Source organism: Oryctolagus cuniculus, chromosome 6 (assembly GCF_051225735.1).
Source record: "Oryctolagus cuniculus isolate XC-2025 breed Fujian yellow rabbit chromosome 6, ASM5122573v1, whole genome shotgun sequence".
NCBI lineage: Eukaryota > Metazoa > Chordata > Mammalia > Lagomorpha > Leporidae > Oryctolagus > Oryctolagus cuniculus.
Genome location: NC_142872.1, coordinates 37,736,138 through 37,759,360, shown reverse-complemented (window position 1 = coordinate 37,759,360; position 23,223 = coordinate 37,736,138). Strand labels below are relative to the sequence as shown.

At 46.8% G+C, this 23,223-nt stretch overlaps 1 protein-coding gene and 1 pseudogene across 1 annotated transcript in view; one reads left to right on the top strand and one right to left on the bottom strand.

The window, feature by feature from the left end:
• Positions 1 to 9,942: 9,942 nt before the first annotated feature.
• Positions 9,943 to 11,267, bottom strand: LOC138850089 (kelch repeat and BTB domain-containing protein 2 pseudogene; annotated as a pseudogene).
• A 3,302-nt stretch (positions 11,268 to 14,569) lies between these two features.
• SH3TC2 (SH3 domain and tetratricopeptide repeats 2) overlaps positions 14,570 to 23,223 on the top strand; it is a 65,048-nt gene continuing 56,394 nt past the window's right edge. The window contains exon 1 of the mRNA XM_051843483.3: positions 14,570 to 14,678. The gene's annotated coding sequence lies outside the window, so the exon portion shown is untranslated. The remainder of the gene's footprint in view (positions 14,679 to 23,223) is intronic.

The window sequence follows — 23,223 nt, the reverse complement described above, 5'->3', positions numbered from 1 at the left end:
AAGCTAAGCAAGTGAGTGCACTTGAATAGAAGCATGTTTTACGTCTTCCAGTAGATGTTGGGCTACTGCTGCGGACGAATCCGTGGGAGGAGAGGCTCAAACTGTGAAGGGATGTCAGGTCAGCACGCTTTCTTGCATGGTGGGAAGGAGCAAGGGAGCAATTTTTCTGCTGTGTTCTTGGTGGTTTCCTGGCCTCTGTAGTAAACCTCTCCTTGAGCAAGCATTATGGGTCTCAAAATGTGTGATCCACAGACTAGAAAGCTCAGCTTCACCTGGGAGATTGATAGAAATGTAGACTCTAAGGCTCCACTCAGAGGCCCTGAAATGGAACCTTCATTTGTCAAGTCTTCAGATAATTTGTTTGCAGATTAAAGGATGCCAGAAACACTAACAAAATGCATACCTAAGGGCCAACTCTCGACAACAGGACAGAAAAAGACAGGTGTTTGCTTGTTGGAGAGTATGACTAGATGGAGGCAAATATTAATCTAGATAATTTGTATTTATAAGTACACTTAAAAACCATACTTTATTAAAAGTTAATGATTTTCAATTTGATTTTTACTAGGAAGTAAAATTCTTGGGCACAGGATGAGGGTAGGTATGGGAGCGTTGAAAGTAATCCTGGCTCTTATATGGGCTGTGCATTGTCCAGTGCTTGGGAATTGGAGCCCAAGGCAGCAGAATTTTAAGGAAGGTACCAGGAAATCACACTTGTCTTTGTGAGTTTGGGAAATTCCAATCTTGAATGTTTTAGAAGAGGGTGTATTTGCTTTGGAGATTTCATTATGCTTTTAAGGAATGCCACAAAAAGTTGATGAATGTAAAGATAATTTAAAAATAACATAATTAAACAAGTGCTTCGGAAAGTACATTCTTCCAACATCTCGCTTTCTCACATTCTTCCAAGCCCAATCGAATAGGATCAGGCTGTGGCTGAGGCCTGTGGGGGTGACAGGTTCTCGTGCTAGTGACAGCGCTGGAGCACCTGTGGCTCCCCTACCCCAGTGAGTGACTGCCCCTGCTCCCTGGCAGAGGTCCCAGGGTTTGACAGTAAGGGTGCTTCTGCGTCGTTGACATTTATCCTTTTACTGTGGAGGGTCTACATTGTGGGAAGTGTACATGCAGGGACCAGTGGATTGTCAGTATGGTGGTAAAGGAGAATTCTCAACCATGCTGGCCCTCCTGTGGAAAGTTAACCTGTGAAGTCAACCTCAGCCAGGACACTAAGAAGTGGCTTTCTGTTCTCTGTGACTCTGGCAGGGCTTATTTCTTTCCTCTCCTCTCCTCTCCTCTCCTCTCCTCTCCTCTCCTCTCCTCTCCTCTCCTCTCCTCTCCTCTCCTCTCCTCTCCTCTCCTTTCCTTTTTAAAAGATTTATTTATTTCTTTGAAAGGCAGAGTTACAGAGAGAGGTAGAGACAGAGAGAGAGGTCTTCCATCCACTGCTTCACTCCCTAGAGGGCCGCAACGGCCGGAGCTGCGCTGATCTGAAGCCAGGAGCCAGAAGCTTCTTCCGGATCTCCCACATGGGTGCAGGGACCCAAGTACTTGGGCCATCCTCTATTGCTTTACCAGGCCTTAGCAGAGAGTTAGATCAGAAGTAGAGCAGCCAGGACTCGAACTGGCACCCATATGGGATACTGGCATTGCAGGTAGTGGCTTTACCTGCTGTGCCACAGCGCCAGCCCCAGAGCTAATTCTGAGGAGCTGACTTATCTTCCTGATCAATTAGCCACAGATGGCCAGCCTACTTCACCCAGCTTACCAAGGGGACAGAGCTCAGTAGTGCTGCCCTGTCTCCCTAGGGTAACACAGATGTGAATGGGGACAGGAGGCTGAGGTAGTGCTGCACAGGCCTGGTGGGGCCGCGATACAGAAGTTGGGAATGCCCACGCGGGGCCTGCCCTTCACCTGGCAGGGAATGGGGAGCCACTTAAAGTCTCTGAGCAAGGCTGACAAATGGTAGTTTGGAACGTTTCCCAGGAGGCTAAGCCTAGCTTTGGGTGAGGGGTGCATCAGCAGGGGCAACCTGGGGGCACGAGACAAGTGAGAAGGCTGAGATCGGCACCTAAGAGGGGCGTGAGAATGGAGAGGAGAGGCCACTGCTGAGGACCAATCTACAGGAAGCCGGACATTCTGGGAACTTTGCAAATGTGGACACCTGTGCTCCACCCCAGAGACTGTCATTTACTGGCCATTGTGGAGCCTGGCAGTGACATTTAGATAGAGAAGATCCCTAGGTGGGGCTTGCAGGCACACAAAGTGAGGACTTGCTTTAAACTACCCCCATGTTACTGCAGGCGGACAAGGGGCTTCTAGAAAGGGAGGGGCTGGACTCGGGCCAGTGCCGTGGCTCACTTGGTTAATCGTCCACCTGCGGTGCCGGCATCCCACATGGGTGCCAGGTTCTAGTCTTGGCTGCTCCTCTTCCAGTCCAGCTCTCTGCTGTGGCCCGGGAGGGCAGTGGAGGATGGTCCAAGTGCTTGGGTCCCTGCACTTGGGAAACCAGGAGAAGCACCTGGCTTCTGGCTTCGGCTGGGCGAGTGCAGGCTGTAGCGGCCATTTGGGGAGTGAACCAATGGAAAGAAGACCTTTCTCTCTGTCTCTCTCTCACACTGTCTATAACTCTACCTATCAAATAAATTAAAAAAAATCTGTCTAGTGTGCTATGTTACATAGACAGCACCTTCAAAAAAAAAAAAAAAAAAGAAAAGAAAAGAAAAGAAAAGAAAAGAAAAGAAAAGAAAGAAAGGGAGGGGCTGGACTCAAGGCCTTGGGTCTGGAATCCCAGAATGCTGACATTCAATTCAGTACATTCCATAGCTGAGGTTCTGGGGAAAGAATAAAAGGAATGGAAAACAGATTTGATGTGGAAAAGTCCTGGAAGGTCCTCTACTTCCAGGGTAGAGGAAAGGATGTGGCAAAGGAGACAGGATCTGGCAGAGAGGAAGGAACCAGCTGTGCGGAGGAAGTGGGGGAGGAAAGCCACTGCCCACCGGGGTGAGGTCTTTGGGGTTGACCATTGGGAAGTCACTGGAAGGCAGCATGGCTTCGTCATTTGCCTAGTCCAGGAGTCAGACTGCCAAAAGGCTTTGTGGAGCCATGTGAATGTATCCTGTGTCTCCAATAGTTTACCAGCTTTCTAACTTAGACACATTAATTTTTCTCTTTATGCCTCAGTTTTCTCATCTGTAACACATTTATAACATTAGGACTAGTAGACTTCCCATGAGCTAATACATGTAAAGCACTTATAATAGTGCCTAACACAGTGTGTGTGTGTGTGTGTGTGTGTGTATGAGAGAGAGAGAGAGAGAGAAAGAGAGATTAATACCCACTAATTTGTATTGTTGTTATCATTGGGATAACTTTTGTCATATTCCTCACTGGTTTCTGCCCTCAACCAGCATTCCCTTGGAATAATCTCTAAGTTATCTGTTGCTAGAGTGTTTAGAAACACCCCTACAGCCATGCTGGCAGAGGTGAGGCTGACCTAACCAAGTCAAGTTTCACTGGGATCCTTTGTGATGAGATTGGCTACATTGGCATCTTAGTGTTTTATACCCTGTCCTGAATTTCAATAGCTCAGAACCACTAAATTAACTTAGTAATCATATACCCTGTCCTGAATTTCAATAGCTCAGAACCACTAAATTAACTTAGTAATCATATTTTATCTGACTTATTTGGTTTTTTAAAATATTTATTTTATTTATTTGGAAGACAGAGTTACAGAGAGAGGGCTTCCATCTGCTGGTTCACTCCCCAGATGGCTGCAATGGCCATAGCTGCGCCGATCTGAAGCCAGGAGCCAGGAGCTTCTTCTGGGTCTCCCATGTGGTTGCAGGGGCCCAAAGACTTGAGTCATCTTCTACTGCTTTCCCAGGTCATAGCAGAGAGCTGGATTGGAAGAGGAGCAGCCAGGACTAGAATCGGCACACATATGGGATGCTGGTGCTTCAGGCCAGGGCTTTAACCTGCTGCACCACAGTGCCGGCCCCATTATCTGGCTTATTTGTAAGGGACTCTCTCTCACTGAAGAACAACATCCCTGTGTCCCATGATGTGGCAGTCTTTCTTCTTATTTCCACAGTGCTGTCCGTTATCCTATACCTGGTCCTCTATGAGACCCCATGCTCTAGAGACTGTACATTCAGTAGGGAAAGGGAAAGTGAGCCTGGAACTAGAAGGGGGTGAAAGTAGAAGAGGGAGCTGGGAACTTGTACACCCCACAACACTCTAGACCACAGACATCCATGGACCATGGCCACTGAGGGATGGAAGTTGGGCTCAGAGGAGTGGTATCCAAATGACCTGGACACAAGCATCAGCAAGTGGAAGTCTGTGAGCTGTGCTGTGCTCTGGCCACTGGGTGTCACCCTCAGCTTGGGTTTTTGGTATCAGGTTCCTGAAGGTTGTCTGATGAAGTTTCCATGCCTTCCTGTGTAGGAGCCCTTCCTGTACTCATCTTTCACTCCTAGAAGCATTTACAGACCACATAGGCAGAATATTAGTCCATTTTCTGAAACTATGATGAAATGCCTGAGGCTGGGTACTTCATAAAGTAAAGAGGCTCATTTAGTAAACCTCATAATTCTGGAGATTCAAGAGGATACCTCCAGCTCTGGTGAGGGCTACCCTGCCTGCACCACATCACAGCAGATGGCATCATGGAGGGAGGTTTGTGGTAGGGAGCCAGGAAGCCAGGGCAGCTGGGGATTGGCCAAGTTTGTTCTTTTATGAAGTCCTCTCACGAGAACTAATCCAGATCCCAAGATAAATATATTAATTCATTCTGAGGGCAGTGCCCCAGTGATCTAGGGACCTCCATGAGGCCCCACCTCTTAAAGGGATCTCCATCTTTTCACGTTGCTCTTCTAGGAACCAAGCTCCCAGCGCATGAACCCAGGGGTACAAACCATACCCAAACCATAGTAGGCAATATTTTGAGAATAAAATCACTGCAGAAAGCTGACTTTGATGGAAAGGGAAAAGTAGCCTATTTATCATGGAAGCAAGGAGAGTCTAGCATCAGTAACTAATCCAATAGAAGCTTGGAAATGAGCTGTTCAATGCATCAAGCAGACAGTCCCACCAAGGAGATATAGTCCTGGGTTTTGCCAGTGTGGCTGTAGGAATCTCAGATCTTTTGAAGGTGACAGTGTGGGGAGCAGCTCGGACTAGACTAAGTTACTGGAATTAAGACTTATTCTATGCATCTGCTCTCCCACAATAAGGCGCTGGGAGAGGAGAAAACAGCTTCTACCCAGCTGCCTCCAGTTCAACCAATAAACAGCAGGACTTGCTCCTGATTGGGGGAGAGCGGCGTACTCGGCGTGTGGGCAGCCGAGTTGGGATTGGCAGAGGAGGACTATAAAGGAGGAGAGAGACGGCATGCACCAGGAACATCTAAGGGGAACACCTGTGCAGCCCCCGAGAGAGCCGGCCGGCGGTGTGCCGCTCCCCCGCGGAAGTGGGGAATGTGGCCAGGGGGAACCGCCCTTCCACGGAGGTGGAAGGGACGGTAGCCAACCCGGGAAGAACCAGCAGCAAACCCGGGGAGGGCCGAGCAGACAAAAGAACAGCGCAGGGTTCAGTGTTGCTCCTCCACGAAGAGGGGGAGCGACATAATGGTGCCGTGACTCGGATATGAAGCCTAGGCAGGGTTCAGTGTCGTTCCTCCACGAAGAGGGGGAGCGACATAATGGTGCCGTGACTCGGATAGGAAACTTAGGAGGGAAGAAACGGGAAAAGAAGTGGGAAAATACCGGAGAGAGAGACTAGTGAAGAGCCTAGGGGAAAGCCGGACGAGAAAGGTGCTGGAAGAAGCTATTGAAAGCCTAGGCATAGACTTGGATATGGACTGTGGGAAAGAAGTTAGGATTGAAAGCGAAAGTGAAAGCTTTCATAGACTCGGATGCAGACTATGGCGGGGAGGCTAGGAGATTGAAAGCGAAAGTGAAACCTGGAGGAGGCTTGGACTCGGATATGGACTGTGGGAAAGAAGTTAGGATTTAAAGTGAAAGCAAGAAGAAACTTAGATACGGACTGCAGGTTGAAAGTGAAAGTGAAACCTATAAGAAACTTAGACTTGGATACGGACTGTGGGGAGAAGCCAGGAGAAATGAGAGGAATATTGTTGGAAGAAAACTTAAGGAAACATACCGGGTAGAGAAAAATGTTAGGGAGGATGAAGCCGCGAGTGCAGGCCGAGGCGGAGACATAAGCCACCTTGGAATTCTTCAAGTCACCCCGGGGAGCAAGAGGCGAAGATCTGGAACCAGAGGCAGAGACGTGGGCCGCCAGGTTGAAATTCGCCAGGTTAGTCCGGGGAACTTGGACTGAATGCCGGTGGTGGCGGAAACATTCGCGGAAGCCGCCGCGTGCAGAGAGCACGGGGCGTGAATAGATAGGGAACGCGGGGCTGGCGCGAGGCCGTGGTGCGGGCGCGAAGTGCGTGGAGACCGTGGAGCGTGCGCGCAGAGCCGGGAACCCGCCGGCGGGGCGAGGCGCCGGGAAGCCGCGCAGAGCCGTGAAGCTGCCCCGGGGCGGGCGCCGGGAAGCCGCGGGGATAAGAGAAACAGAAGTTTAGAAGTAAAATGAGAGAAATAGGAATGTTGGCATACAGAAGTAAAATGGGAGAAATAGGAATGCCCGGAGATAGAGAAATAGAGAAATAGAAAGGCCTCCCCACAACACGGCAATGAGAGAGCTTGGATTCGGTCTGCCTGATTAGGACGATAAGCACCTGCGGGCGGCTAGCAGCTTATGCGCCGCAGGTCACCGAAGACAGGCACGAATTAACATCAATAAGGCCTCCCCACAACACAGCAATGAGAAGGCTTAGATTCGGTCTGCCTGATTAGTAAGGCGATAAGCACCAGCAGGCAGCTCGACCAGAGTATGAGCTGCAGGTCACCGAAGATAGGCACGAACCAACACTAATAAGTCTCCCCCACAATATGGCAATGAGAAGGCTTGGATTCGGTTTGCCTGATTGTTAGGGCTTGTAAGCCCCTGCAGGCAGAGCAGAGCATGCGCTGCAGGGCACCGAACACAGGCACGCATCAGCGCCTAAAAACCTCCTCACAACATGGCGAAGAGAGGACCCGGATTCGGTTTGCCTGATTGATAGGACTTGTAAGAACCTGTGGCAACTCTAGCAAGCAGAGCAGAGTGTGTGCTGCGGGACACCGAAGACAGGCGCGTATCAACGCCAAAAAAATAAAAAGAAAGGGGGATCTGTGGGGAGCAGCTCGGACTAGACTAAGTTACTGGAATTAAGACTTATTCTATGCATCTGCTCTCCCACAATAAGGCGCTGGGAGAGGAGAAAACAGCTTCTACCCAGCTGCCTCCAGTTCAACCAATAAACAGCAGGACTTGCTCCTGATTGGGGGAGAGCGGCGTACTCGGCGTGTGGGCAGCCGAGTTGGGATTGGCAGAGGAGGACTATAAAGGAGGAGAGAGACGGCATGCACCAGGAACATCTAAGGGGAACACCTGTGCAGCCCCCGAGAGAGCCGGCCGGCGGTGTGCCGCTCCCCCGCGGAAGTGGGGAATGTGGCCAGGGGGAACCGCCCTTCCACGGAGGTGGAAGGGACGGTAGCCAACCCGGGAAGAACCAGCAGCAAACCCGGGGAGGGCCGAGCAGACGAAAGAACAGCGCAGGGTTCAGTGTTGCTCCTCCACGAAGAGGGGGAGCGACATAATGGTGCCGTGACTCAGATATGAAGCCTAGGCAGGGTTCAGTGTCGTTCCTCCACGAAGAGGGGGAGCGACATGACAGAGCTTGCTTTTTCATATTATTTAAAAATTTTCTATCTATCTATCTATCCATCCATCCATCCATCCATCCATCCATGTGTGTCCCCTTTATAGTCCTCTTGAATCATGTCCTCTTCCTTCCTCCCAGAGACATTCTCTTTTCTGATGACAGGTGTCTTTGCAGTTCATATTCTGATACTCTTACTAGTAATGCACATGTTCCTCAATAGTTAACAGGATGGTTCTGTGCATTTAAAAAATGCTTGCAGAAATGATTACCCAACACCCTTTACTTGTGTTTTCTATTTAATTTAATTCCCTTCCCGTGTCTATTTTTGCTGATTAGAATTTTGCTGCTATCCTGAAAGTCGTGTCTTTGCAGTCAGTTTATCTTTTATCTGTTTTTCTTTAAGTTGTCGTAAGAACACTTGATACGGGATCTGGTTTTTTACAGGCTTGCTCTCATTATCTTTCATTTTCCACTCCTGTGGTGTGGGAAAGCACATGATTGAATTCAAGAAGACCAGTGTAGCTGGAACATCAGGACCAGGGTGAGATTTGCACAAAAAAGTTAGAAGGGAGGCTCTTAAAAATAAAAGTATGTGACAGTGAAGTAACAGGTGCTATTTTATTTGATATCAGTCTTTTGATACAAGTCACATGAATAGGGTAGATTAATTCATTAGCTAAAACTCTTCTAATTACAGAGAGTACACAGATCCTAAGTGCATACATATGCCATCAAGGTAGAGGAATTCCATCACTAACAGTTGCCCCTTCTCAATTAATACCATCTCCCTACCCCCGTATCAGAGGGAACAAAAGATGAATTTTGCCCATTAGGCTTTGTAAGAATAGAATCACACAGTATGCACTTTTTTATATCTGGCTACCTTCTTCTATATAGTATTTTTGAGATATACCCACATTGTTGGTTATTTAGTGACCTATTCATTTTATCCATGGAGTACATGACATATGATATTCCATGCAGCTCATTTCTTTTTTTTAATTTTTATTTATTTATTTATTTGGCAGGTAGTGTTGTAGACAGAGACAGAGAGAAAGGTCTTCTTTACGTTGGTTCACTCCCCAAATGACTGCTATGGCCGGCACTGCGCCGATCCAAAGCCAGGAGCCAGGTGCTTCCTCCTGGTCTCCCATGCAGGTGCAGGGGTCCAAGCACTTGGGCCATCCTCCACTACCCTCCCAGGCCACAGCAGAGAGCTGAACTGGAAGAGGAGCAGCTGGGACTAGAACCTGGCACCCATATGGGATGCCGGCGCCACAGTTGGAGGATTAACCAAGTGAGCCACAGCGCTGGCCCCATGTAGCTCATTTCTACTCTGAACAGATTTGGAAAGCATCTCAATGGTCATATCCAACCCCAGAGCCCTGTGCTTGAAGCCTCCATAGAATCCTTCTTAGTAGTCATTTATGGAAACATTGCCCTTGATGGGCATCAGGGTCTCCCAGAGCCACCCATCCTGATCTCATCTGCTTAACTCCTAAGATGAGATTAGTGAGCAAGGCAATGGCTCCAGAAAACAAACGTTCACCGCCTCTGCCTATTGAGAAAAAGGATGCAAGGCTGGAATGGCCTTGGTTTGGATGTCCTTTTGGTGCTCAACACTGCAGGCCACATTATCTTAAAAAAATTAAACTTTTCCATTTGTTTCAGGAATACTCAGTATTAATAACACAGAAGTTTCTTGGCATTCCAGAAGGATGAACTCCAGAGCCCATCATTTGTCCTTGTATTTCTTACTATTTAGGAAAACAGATAACCACTGTTACTTTCTGTCTTCTTTAAGAGAAGCAGGGACTCTTGAAAAAGCCATTTTCTGTGGCACAATTGAGAAACGTCAGGCAAAGCATACCCTGCATGTGTCTGCATGACACACATGGAAATATGTGGCACAGCAGCATGGCAGGGTATTTGGAATTTGCTGTTCCCAAAGTTTTTTGTCTGCATAAGGCAAAGAGCCTTTATCCATACCCATTCCTTTCCTTGGATTTATGATATGCAAAGAGGACAGAAGACGGATGGATCATGCAAATACTTGAGAAAGAAATCTTATTTTTTCCATCTACGTGGCTTTTACTAAACTAATTCCCTCTATGCCAAAACTTTGAACTGAGCATGAGGAAATCATGGATTTTAACTGAACATAACTAGTGGGTCTCCCACTCTGCCCTATCCCCCTTCTGTAGTGTGAGAGAGGAGTCATCTGCCAGAATTGGAGGTAATATGCAATTCTTCACTTCAAAAATGTTACCACCTCTAGTAGTCTGTCTCATGGCCATTTCTACATATGAATCAGACCTTAGAAAATAACAATACATGAAGTTCAGTGTCATCACATAAATGCAGTCAAGAACTACAATGTCTGTACTCCACTGCCTGCAGATGGCCAAGGCTCACCATTGTCCACTCATCCTTCTCAGTGCCATAGCTCTCTATGGCTTTCCAATTAAGTTCTCCACCCACACCATCTCCTCCAATTGCATAGATGTAACTTTTACAGCAAACCAAAGATACCTGAAGAAATACTAAAAGCACCAGGATCTTTGGATACCAGATACTTTGCTGTGCATCCAATCAATAAAAACAGTTCACAGCCTTGAAGGCAGTCTGAAGTTTGCTTGTTTGACCTTGATTTGTTTCTGTGTTTCTCAGAGGAACTGGACCCCTTGCTTGGTAGATGTCACTGTCAGAGGCAACAACAATCCCACCTTATGCAAATAGGCTGGTGGGCTGTAAAGCTTGTACATTTTTCTGGCTGGGGGCTGCAGCAGAAGAGTAAAGACCATAATGATTTTCTGAAGATGCTTCAGTGAAAATCCTCACCTCCACTCTAGTCAACTCAAGCCTAGGTTTGAAAACTTAGCTATGAACTCTCAGAGACCTTGAAAACCACAGACTTACTGTTGAGTGACAGACCTTGAAACAAGCTCTTTGTGTGACCTATAAAAGTGCATCAATTCTGATTTGACTAAGAATTGAAGACAGGCTCCTCCGCCTTGCAGTGCTGGCACACCGGGTTCTAGTCCTGGTTGGGGCGCCGGATTCTGTCCCGGTTGCCCCTCCTCCAGGCCAGCTCTCTGCTGTGGCCTGGGAGTGCAGTGGAGGATGGCCCAAGTCCTTGGGCCCTGCGCCCCATGGGAGACCAGGAAGAAGCACCTGGCTCCTGCCTTCGGATCAGCGCGGTGTGCCGGCCGCAGCGTGGCGGCCATTGGAGGGTGAACCAACGGCAAAAAGAAGACCTTTCTCTCTGTCTTTCTTTCTCACTGTTCACTCTGCCTGTCAATAAAATAAAATAAAACCAAAAATAAGAATTGAAGACAAATATGGGGATAGTGATCATGTGTTGGAAACTAACCAAAGCAAAGCAGTATCTTGAATCTTTTTTTCTGCTAGACAAGTCTATTGGTAGGTCATGTGACAGACACATGGTGGCTTCCTGGTGATATACAGCAGTGAACTTGTGCTTTGTCATTCTGATAACACTTGATTTTCTCACAATTTGAAAACAGCAAAACTCAACAGTGATACACATTTCTCTGCACTGATTTTTAAAATTAAAGATTCTTTTTAAAAAATATTTTATTTATTTATTTGAGAGGTAGAGTTATAGACAGTGAGAGGGAAAGACAGAGAGAAGTCTTCCATCTACTGGTTCACTCCCCAGATGGCTGTAATGGCTGGAGCTGGGCCAATCTAAAGCCTGGAGTCAGAAGCTTCTTCCAGGTCTCCCATGTAGGTGCAGGGGCCCAAGTGCTTGGGCCAACTTCTGCTGCTTTCCCAGGCCATAGCAGAGAGCTAGATCAGAAGAGGAGCAGCCAGGACTCAAACTGGCACCTATATGGGATGCCAGCACCACAGGTGGAGGATTATCTTACTGTGCCACAGTGCCAGCCCCAAAATTAAGTGTTCTTGACAGTGTTGTAATATATCATCTATCTGGAGGAAGCAAGCTACTTCACAAAGCTGTTCTGTGAGGTTGTCATTTATTGCCATGCTACCTGTACATATGTAAAGTAGTGTTATCTGTAACGTGGAAGCATCTACAATCCCCAGGGGTATGTGTGTATTAGTTTTTACTTAGTCCAATCATGAACTTGGATATACACTGAAATAAGACCTACATACTGCAAGAATCATCTTACAGGAAGGGGATACAGCACCCTCAACAACTAAAACTAGATCAATAAACAACTGCTGTTCAAAGAACAGTTTCAACAAGGATACCACCTATTCAGCATTGATCTGCCTCCTCTCGTCTCAAGTAGGCATGACTATATCCCATTTATATATCATGGAATATATGGTAAAAGTCAGTCTTATTGATGGAAGGTTAAGTAAATACTTCAGAAGTAAAGGAGAGAGGGGCCAGGCACTGTGGTGCAGCGGGTTAAAGCCCTGGCCTGAAGTGCCGGCATCCCATATGGACACCAGTTCTAGTCCTTGCTGCTCCTCTTCCAATCCAGCTCTCTGCTGTGGCCTGGGAAAAAAAGTAAAGGAAAGAATCTGTATGCTGATATCTGCAGCATTCAGAATCAAGACTGACTGACACATTCACTACTGAATATTATCTTATAGACTTAGAATCACTCCCAGACCAGGAAGAAGCACCTGGCTCCTGGCTTCGATCGGCGCAGTGCCGGCCATAGTGGCCATTTGGGGAGTGAACCAATGGAAGGAAGACCTTTCTCTCAGTCTTTCTCTCTCATTATTACTCTACCTGTCAAAAAAAAAAAAAAAAAAAAAAAAGAATTACTCCCGCATCATCCTGTTCTAATTAGGTTCTTGAGTGTTTTTCAATACAATGTGCATGTATGCTACTCAAATTTGCATTTGCGTAGTTCATGACAGATGAGTGAACATCCGATGTTCCGTGAATTCTCTGAAGTATCTGTGTCCTTTGATTCTCAGGGGTGGGATCCTGTCTGGCACCCAACACACCGGACTCCTAGGGTGTAGCAAGCAGTGGTGGCCAAGGTTGAGTTCTCCTAAAACTTTTCAAGTGAGGTACATGTGTGATAAACTTGCTTATTTTCTTGTCTTCTATACACATGCAGATATGTGTAGGGTAAGTTGATTCTAATCATGGTAGTAGGCAGGTGTTGTTTGAGTATGGGGCTTGGGGTTGGAGCTGTATGTGTGTAGGTCACGTCTTTCTTGACAAATGATGAGAGCTACTACAGGTCCTTGTGCTGATTGGAATGTTCAAGAAAGTTCATCTCTGCCAATTAATAGCAATGAGACTTTGGAGAAATCAGCTACCTTTTCTCAACCAACTCTTTCCTCACCTATAAAATAGCAGGTCCAAACCATAGGTCATGGATGTGGTGTAAGGATGTAGTGGGATAGAGGAGCTTCACCAACAGGGAATTCCTAGACAATTATCAGTCTTTACACAGTTATTTGTGGATTCTGATCTGTGAGGAAGCCAAGGGTCCTGTCAGTTGATTTTCACTGACAGCCAGACTGTTGCCTCAGTGCTGCTCCCTGCTGGTTAAGAGTGTAAATTTACTTTTGTGTGGAGCAAAAGGTGACAGGAGACTTGGGCATTTAGACCTCTGAATTCCATTCCTGGGCCTGCCCCTCATCCCCGAGAAAGAAATCACTGGGACATTATTTGCTGAAATACATTATGATTATTTAATACGGATTTAAAAAGAGCTCTTCAAGTACCCTACATCCAGAGATTTTGATTTGTTGGGGCTGGGAAAGATCTGGGCATCTGAATTTTGATAAATGTCTCCAAGGGAATAGGCTATGCACTGTCTCCTGACCTGGGAGGTTGGTGTAAGCCTGAGACCCATTAATAGAACTGCAGAAAGTGGAACAAAGGAGTAGATGGTACTGAATTCAGCAACTGGGCTGACTGGATCCGGCTCTGGGAACTTCCCTTCTAGGGAACTTGGACAAAATCTTCACAGAAGTAAGACCTGAATGATTGCGGATTCCATGCTGTGTCATGTGGGGAAGAAGGGAAGCAGTAGAAACGTTTGTCTGCCTATAGTCATCCACTGAAACTTGTCAATGGAAACACTTAGAAAAGGAAACACACCTGCACACATCTTCCTTTGTATGAAACAGATATGTTAGATCATGAAGCCAATGCAATGATGAAAATAGTTGAGCATAGGACTTCATTTTGCTTTCTAAAGTTAACTGCTTGCAAAACTCATGATTGTAGAAATGGAGAGCAAGGAGACATGCAACCAATGTGGCCTAGGTGAGGCCTTTGCTCTGTTCATCTTTGGGGGCAGATTTATCTGGTTTTACTGCATTTGTTTCCATGTGGTCTTTGTGGTTGGAGCTGAGATTTTGTCTATTGTGAGTGATTGGTGCATTCTGCCCATCTAGGATCCTCTTCCTTCTCACAGTCCTCAAGTTCCAGGTACTTGAAGAATGCTCCTAAGACAAGTAGAATGTATTTGTACACACACACATACTCACTTGCAAGATTTGCACAACTAAAAGGCAAACACAGCATTTTGTGGAATAGGACTTTAAAAAAAAGCCCTTAATTTCGGTTGCTATTGTTTATGAAGAAGAAAATAGGTCATAAAGTAGACAACTCAAAACTGACGGGGCCTTGGGTCTTCTAACCACAAATTTAAGGCCAGCTTGAATACTGGAGGTAATTTGAGATCTATCCTTGACGCTCTGAAGACCCACTTCATTCTCTGTAACTGCTTAATAATCACTCCCATACTGATAGGCATTTAAGCTCTTTCCATTTCTATTTCCAGGGATGCTGCCCTTGCTTCCTGGCACAGGTTCCTTGGTGGTCAGGTGTGAGGGTTTCTCCAGGAAAGAAACTGAGGATCAGTGGTTAGTCTGCTCCTTCCTTTCTAATCCACTGTGCTGGATGCCTGCAAACCTGGATTTCCCTGAGGTAAGCTCACCTGAGGAGAAATTACTTTCCCTGGGAGTGGTAGGGAGTGTGGGCCTGAGCTTGGATCATGAACTTGGCAAGCATTCACATAGTCATACATGCATACACAAATACACACATATGAACTTATCCCAGCCTGCTCACTAGGGGACCTAATTTTAAGTCATACACCTGTTATTCTTTTTTTTTTTTTTTTAAAAGATTGATTCATTTGAAAGGCAGAATTATAAAGAGGAAGAGGCAGAGAGGGAGGGAGAGAGGTCTTCCATCCACTGGTTCTCTCCTCATATGACCATGATGGCTGGAGCTGGGCTGATCCGAAGCCATGAGCCACGAGCTTCTTCCAGGTCTCCCATGTGGGTACAGGAGCCTAAGGACTTGAACCATCTTCTACTGCTTTCCCAGGCCATAGCAGAGAGCTGGATCAGAAGTGGAGCAGCTGAGACTCGAACCAGCGCCTGTATGGGATGCCGGCACTGCAGGGGGTGGCTTTACCCAGTACTCCACAGTGCTGGCCCCACACCAGTTATTCTTAACATGTTTTGTTGAGGCACACTGACCTGAAGAGTCCTAAGGTTTGAGATTTCCCACAGGCTTTGCCCCCAGATTGCCCTAAGTGTTGAATAAATGGCTTGGTTTCATGTCCTCCAGTTTCCTCAACTTTAAAATGGGCTTGAAGGAGAAAGGGTGGAGGGACAGACACAGAAGTGTCCTTTAAGAACACTTCGCTGCTGACTTCCAGGGTAAGGCATCAGCAGTCTGCCCTTGACCTCTGTTTGCTGTGGGAGCCAAGAGATGAATGGGGAGTTGATGTTTTGGAAATTGCAGTCAGCTCTCCAGGGTGAGGTCAGAGCCAGCAGCATGGTGACCTCTGTCCTGGCGTTCAGCAGCCCTGCCTCCTGGAGTTGTTTCTGCTGGTTCCTCAGCTGATCCCTGGTGAGAGTGCATTTCACGTACTGGAAGAGGAAAGTCTAGAGAACAACTCCCCTGTGGCTCAGGAACCTGCATTTGTCATGGATGCTGGCTATCCTTTTGCAGACACCTTGTTCAGTCTTTGTGACACAGCAGTGAAACAGTGGTGAGGACAAAAGTCCTGGGGTCACACTGTCTGGGTTCCAGTCCTGACTGTGCTGTACCCTGTTAGCTGAGTGTGCTGTGGGAAATCATTCAGAATCTTAGTTTTTTTTTTTTTTTTTAATTTATGTAGGTGGGATAAAACATAGACTTCTCTGGAGTATATCATAAGAATCCAGTACACACTTATTAAATATTTATAACAAACACGGATTTTATGGTAACCAATAACATTTTTTAAAATAAGTGGGCAAGGGGCCAATGCTGTGGCGCAGTGGGTTAAAGCCCTGGCCTAAAGCTTCGGCATCCTGTAAGGGCTCCGGTTCTAGTCCTGGCTGCTCCTCTTCAGAACCAGCTCTCTGCTATGGCCTGAGAAAGCAGTAGAAGATGGCCCAAGTCCTTGGGCCCCTGCACCTGTGTGGGAGACCTGGAGGAAGCTCCTGGCTCCTGGCTTCGGATTGTCTCAGCTCTGGCCGTTGGGGCTATCTGGTCAGTGAACCATTGGATGGAAGACCTGTTTCTCTTTCTCTCTGCCTCTCCTTCTTTCTCTGTGTAACTCTGACTTTCATGTAAATAAAATAAATCTTAAAAAAAATAAATAAGTAGGCAAATGCATAAATAAGCTAGAAGTTAAAAGGCTTATTTTCTGGTCACATTTCTATCTGGTTCTCTTCATCTACTGTTCATTCTCTTAATGCCTGCAACAGGTGAGGTTGGACTAGGCAGAAGCTAGGAGCCAGGAACTGCATCTGGATCTCTTGTGTAGGTGGCAGAAAACCAAATACTTGAGCTGTTATTCTCCGCTTCCCAGGCATATTAGCAGGGAGCTGGAATGGAAGCAGAGTAGAAAGAACTTGAACCAGTGCTCTGATATGCAATGCAGGCATCCCAAGCGGTGGCTTAACCTGGTGTACCATAAGGCCCACACCTCTTCCCCCTTGTATCTGCGTGTCAAAATTCCTTCCTTTCAGGCTTCAATCACAGAGCACTTCTCCATGAAGCTTCTTTACTTTTCCCACTGAGAAGCGCTTTCTTCTTATATTCCCAATTTATCTTTATATATTAACAATACTCAAGTTTATAATTCTAGTAGAGACCTTTCTCTGAAATGCTGGACTTGAATATTTTATTACCCATTAAATATTTCAGGTGGATGTCTTTTGAAGAGCTTTTGTGTATGTGTGTATATATATATATATATATATATTAAGATTTATTTTATTTATTTGAAAGACAGAGTTACAGAAAGAGGTAGAGACAGAGAGAGGTCTTCCATTCACTGGTTCACTTCCTAATTGGCCATAATGGCCGGAGCAGCACCTATCCGAAGCCAGGAGCCAGGAGCTTCTTCCAGGTCTCCCACATGAGTGCAGGGGCCCAAGGACTTGGGCAATTTCCTACTACTATCCCAGGCCATAGCAGAGAGCTGGATCAGAGGAGGAGCAGCCGAGACTAGAACTGGTGATGCTGATGCTTCAGGCCAGGGCATTAACCTGCTGTGCCACAGCACCAGCCTTTGTATATTTCTTGTTGTGTCATACCCCCATCTCAGTTTGTGACATCCCACCCTCCAGGTGCTCAGGGTTTTGTTCCACCACCCTTCCCACACATACAGCAATTTTGCCCCTACCTTCCAAAAATCAGAATTTCATCACGTCTTACCACCTCCACTGCTACTACATAAGAGAAAAATTCAGAGATTCCCTAAATTTACTTCTAAATGCCGGAGAATGGAGGGGCAGGTAGATAAAATAAGCTGATCAGTGAAGAAGTTCAGGCTAAACCAACCAGAAAACTGCTCCACATTCCTAAACATGAAGTGAACCCTTGGTTCAAAACCCCAGGAGCTTAACCATCAAAGTGCTATTGCATCCTGCTTCCAACTCCAACCAATCAGGAAGCAACACGGACTTCTCCTTATGGGCTGTCCTCTTGTTCCAAAACTTTGCCTGATTCATGTCTTGTCCCTTTTCTCTATAGCCAATATGAGATCATAAACTCTGGAGTCTTCTCTAGTTAAGCTTTTTCCTCATTGCTCCATAAGAATATCCAGTGATAAATGTCTCCTACTGCAACATGCATCAGCATAGTTGATTGCCTTCTGGTTTTGAAACACTTTCCTCTTTTGAATTCTGTAACCCCCTACTCTCTTGATTCACATAATCTCACTGGCCACCCTTATCAATCTCTTTCACTGGTTTCTCCTCCTCTATTATTCCTGTAAGAATCAGTGTCCTTGCTCAAGGCTCAGTCTTGATTTATCCTCTACATTCTATCCTCTGCTGATTCCTTTAGGATATCTCATCCAATCTTATGGCTTTAAATACCCACTACACTAACAACTCCTAAATGTATACTTTCAGCTTATAAGTTACCCCTCAACTGTAAACACCCATCTTTACTTGGATGTATCATAGGACTCTTAAATTTCACATGTGCAAGACTAAACTCTGGCCGGCGCCATGGCTCAATAGGCTAATCCTCTGCCTTGCGGCACTGGCACACCGGGTTCTAGTCCTAGTCGGGGCGCCGGATTCTGTCCCGGTTGCCCCTCTTCCGGGCCAGCTCTCTGCTGTGGCCCGGGAGTGCAGTGGAGGATGGCCCAAGTGCTTGGGCCCTGCACCCCATGGGAGACCAGGAGAAGCACCTGGCTCCTGGCTTCAGATCAGCACGGTGCGCCGGCCGCAGCGCACAGTGCGCCAGCCGTGGCGGCCATTGGAGGGTGAACCAACGGCAAAGGAAGACCTGTCTCTCTCTCTCTCTCTCTCACTGTCCACTCTGCCTGTCAAAAAAAAAAAAAAAAAAAAAAAAAGACTAAACTCTTGGTTTCAATTCACAAAGCTTCTCTTCTCCCAGCTTTTCAAAGCTTTTCAACACATGTCTTATGCAGTGTTCTGACTGTTCCTGTGGAAAAAAAACTTAGGGATACCACTGATAGGAATTTTTATTTAATACATTCAATAATCAACACATCCCATCCCAATGGCTCTTTGTGGTGCTTAATTTTGTGTGTCTACTTGGCTAGGTGATGTTTTCCAGTTGTTCAACCACTGATCCAGATGTTGCTGTGAATTTGCAGATGCTCATCAACTTACAGTGTGGTTATGGCCCAATAAATGCATTAGAATCTGAAAATATTTCAAGTTTAAGATGCATTTAACGGCCAGCGCCCTGGCTCAATAGGCTAATCCTCCGCCTTGCAGCGCTGGCACACCGGGTTCTAGTCCCGGTTGGGGCGCTGCATTCTGTCCCGGTTGCCCCTCTTCCAGGCCAGCTCTCTGCTGTGGCCCGGGAGTGCAGTGGAGGATGGCCCAAGTGCTTGGGCCCTGCACCCGCATGGGAGACCAGGAGAAGCACCTGGCTCCTGCCTTCGGATCAGCGCGGTGCGCCGGCTGCAATGCACCGGCTGTGGTGGCCATTGGAGGGTGAACCAACGGCAAAGGAAGACCTTTCTCTCTGTCTCTCTCTCTCACTGTCCACTCTGCCTGTCAAAAAAAAAAAAAAAAAAAAAAAAAAAAGATGCATTTAACATGTCTATACCTTAGCTACTAAACATCCTAGCTTCGCAACATGGGGCCCTGCTCACCTTCATGATTGAGGAGTAGGAGTGGTAGCTCACTGCTGCCATCTAGCAACAAAAGACAGTATTTTACTGAATATTGCTAGCCAAAGAAATGATTAAAATTCATAAAATGTTTTAAAGATTTATTTATTTATTTGAAAGTCAGAATTATACAGAGAGAGGAGAGGCAGAGAGAGACGTCTTCCAACCAATGGTTCACTCCCCATTTGGCTGCAACAGCCGGAGCTGCGCCGATCTGAAGCCAGGAGCCAGGAACTTCTTCCAGGTCTCCCACGTGGGTGCCGGGGCCCAAGAACTTGGTCCATCTTCTACTGCTTTCCCAGGCCTTAGGAGAGGGCTGGATTGGAAGTGGAGCAGCCGGTTCTTGAACCAGCACCCACATGGGATGATGGGGCTTCAGGCCAAGGCGTTAACTTGCTGTGCCACAGCGCCAGCCCCAAAATTCAAAATTTAAAGTACAGTTTCTACTGAATGTGTATTGCTTTTGCCCCCTCATAAAATAAAATAAAAATCATTACATTTACCATCATACGTTGAGGATCAGGTGTGTTTTTAAATATGATTAGCATTTAAATCAGTGGGCTTTGAATAAAGCAGATCACTCTCCAGGGTGTGTGTGGGGGGAGTAGGGGTGTGTGTGTCATCTGATAGGTTGATGGCATTAGGAGCAAACACTGCGGTTTCCTGAAGAAGAAGTCCTCCTCATGACTGCAACACAGAAACGCTGCCTGAGTTTCTAGCCTGCTCCTCTCTGATTCAGATTTAATACTGCAGTGTCATTGGCTTGCTAGCCTGCTCTATGGTTTCTGAATCTGCCAGCCCCCTCAGTTGCATGAACCAATTCCTGAATATCTGTCTGTGTGTATATCTACCTACCATCTGTTTGTCCATCTTTTGTTAGTTCTATTTCTCTAGAGCTAATGTACTCTTCTTTCAAAATATATCAAATGCCTGAGCTCGTCTTATCACCTCCATTGATACCACTCTGGTCCAAACCATCATCATCTCTCTGCTGGAGGTTACAATTTCTTCAGACCTGGAATACCACCATCTATGGCCTGTTTTCCATGGAACAGCCAGGGTGACAGTTTAGAGATTGTAAGTCCATCATGTTATTCCTCTATTTAGTGTCTTCCATCTCATTCAGAGAGTGCCCAAGTCCTTAGATAGCCTTCAGTGTCTTGCGCAATGTAGCCTTCTGCACTTTTCTCTGACCTCAACTGTATACCCTCCCCTACTTTGCTACACTCCAGCCACACATGCTTTTCTTCAACAAACCAAGAAAGTTCATGCCCAGGGCCTTTGTTCCTGCTGCTCTCTGCTTGGAAATCTCTTTGTTGTGATAAATTCATCTGAACTTCCAGCAGAATAGTGCTGATTTCTTGAATCTCAAAGAATGCAGTGAGTTCATCCAGAATGGACTATTCATTTCAGACTTACCGAGATATATGTCTCAACCTACTGCCTTTGGGTGCCATCCATGACATTGGCCTGAGGATCCTCCCAGTGGTTGGCCTCAATTGTGTAGTTTCTGATTATAGATTTGTGGGGAGCAACCCGGACTAGACTAAGTTACTGGAATTAAGACTTATTCTATGCATCTGCTCTCCCACAATATGGCGCTGAGAAGGGAAACAGCTTCTACGCAGCTGCCTCCAGTTCAACCAATAAACTGTAGGACCTGCTCCTGATTGGAGGAGAGCAGCGTACTCGGCGTGTGGGTAGCAGAGCACGGATTGGTGGAGAGGACTATAAAGGAGGAGAGAGACAACATGCACGAGGAACATCTAAGGGGAACATCTGAGGGAACACCTGTGCAGCCCCCGAGAGAGCCGGCCAGCGGTGTGCCGCTCCCCTGTGGAAGTGGGGAAAGTGGCCAGGGGGAATCGCCCTTCCACAGAGGTGGAAGGGACGGCAGCCAACCCGGGAAGAACCAGCAGCAAACCTGGGGAGGGCCGAGCAGACGAAAGAACAACGCAGAATCCTGTGTCGTTCCTCCACGAAGAGGGGGAGCGACAAGATTCACCTGTATAAGACTGGTGTACAAACAAGTCAAGGAGAAGTGGGACGTCTGAGTATCCTTTAGCCTGTGTAAGTTAGACCATTGCTTATTGTCACTGTCAGATTTGCACGTACCTGCACAAGTTCTGAGTGGCTGTTTTCAGAAGGAACTCTTGCTCTTTCATCTTGGGCCCAAGAAAACATACTAATTCATACTTAAAACACTGTTCTTTGGTGAAGGAAGGGCAAGTGACACATTATAGGAAGTGGATACTTTAAATAGATGTGTACAGAGAAAACATCCTCTGTGGGGGCAGTGTGATCAGAGACCCTGTGCCTCCTCTGCCCATCCTCCCAGTCCTCTTCTCCTGGGCCTTTGTTTCAGAAAAACCTGATGTATAAGAACTGGTCCCCAAAAGCAGAAGGTGGAAAAGACCAAGATTAATTCATTAGGGCATAAATCATGAAAAATTTATAGACAGAAGCATAGTGTTGGGCAGCTGCAAGAGTAATGGATCCCTGTGCTACAGAGTAGGAGAACAGGGGTTTTACAGGCAAAGGTGATTGCCCTGTGGCTAACTGGAATGCACCTAGGATTTCTCAAGAAATATTAATCTTCATAAGAGATATTCAAGACATCAAATAAAGAGATGTTTCAGGTGTCAAGTAGGAGCAGCAGGTTATCTGAATGACTTACCTATCACACAGGGTTTGGGACGACTGACAGGATCACCTGAAAGGCAAGACAGCTTTTAGAACCGAGATGGCTGTGCCGTGTCAAGCTGGATCCCTACAGCCTCACACAAATGGTCAGCTGGCTCCAGAGGTCTCAGTGTTAGATCACCTGTTCCTTCTCGTGGTGCGTCCTGGTAGTTGTAGAAGATATCCATATTTCAGGAATGAGACTCCTGGGTTATGGGATCACCTAGATATGGATCAAGTCCTGTACCTGACATTCATAAATGGGGGGTGAGGGAGAGCTTGGATAAGTTATGTGGCCCTCTTCTTCCATTTCCTCATTTGCAAAATAGAAGTAGCAGCGCCTAGCTCATGGGCTGTTATGGGATTCAAGTGATGCATGATAAGTACCTGGCTCATAGAAGCACTCAGTCACTGCATCTTGTTCACGGTGATTCAGCACCGGAACTGAAACTGGACCTCAGAGACCCATCTAAGGCCTGTTCCCTGGGCCTGAGCCGGAGCTTGCTGTGCCCACTCCTGACCCCTCCTGTGAGACTGACCCCAAATCCTTCCTTCACATTGCTGCCTCAATGCTCCTCCCAGAATATAAACTTGGTCAGGCCATTACTCTCCTTAAAATGCTTGTGAAACTAACATCAAGTTTGGCCTTCAATTTGTCTGCAACACAGGCCTGTCGGGACCCACCTCCCCTTGGCCTTCACCTCTTTGTTGTTGGACAGCTTGCCTCGGACCTTTGCTGTAAGGCATGAGGGACACGCTGGGGGATCGTGATCCTGGAGCTTACTCACTGGGGCAGTCATGCTCTGCCCAGCCTCTGAGATATTCAGCCACCTTTTCCCCATCTCCTTTGTGCTATTTCATGGGAGGTTTTTCTGAAATTCAGACACACTGTGTCAACTGCATTCCCCTGCTTTGCTGCCTATTTGACATAGAATAAAGGTTAGTTTGGTGGGACCAGTTTTTCATGCTTACCTGTAACTTAAATATATTTGGTCCTCCAACTTCTCATCTGGAAAGTTCTGGGCTACATCAGATGACTTCCTGGGTTCCTTTCCACCAAGTCTTTGGGAACGGTAGCTAGGGCTTTGCGGGTCATCGTCAGCGAGGAGTTGGCTCCTTGAGGCTGCTGGGGTTGAGGTGAGACACTGCCCACAGCTCTCACTTGGTCACACAAGGGAGGCTTTG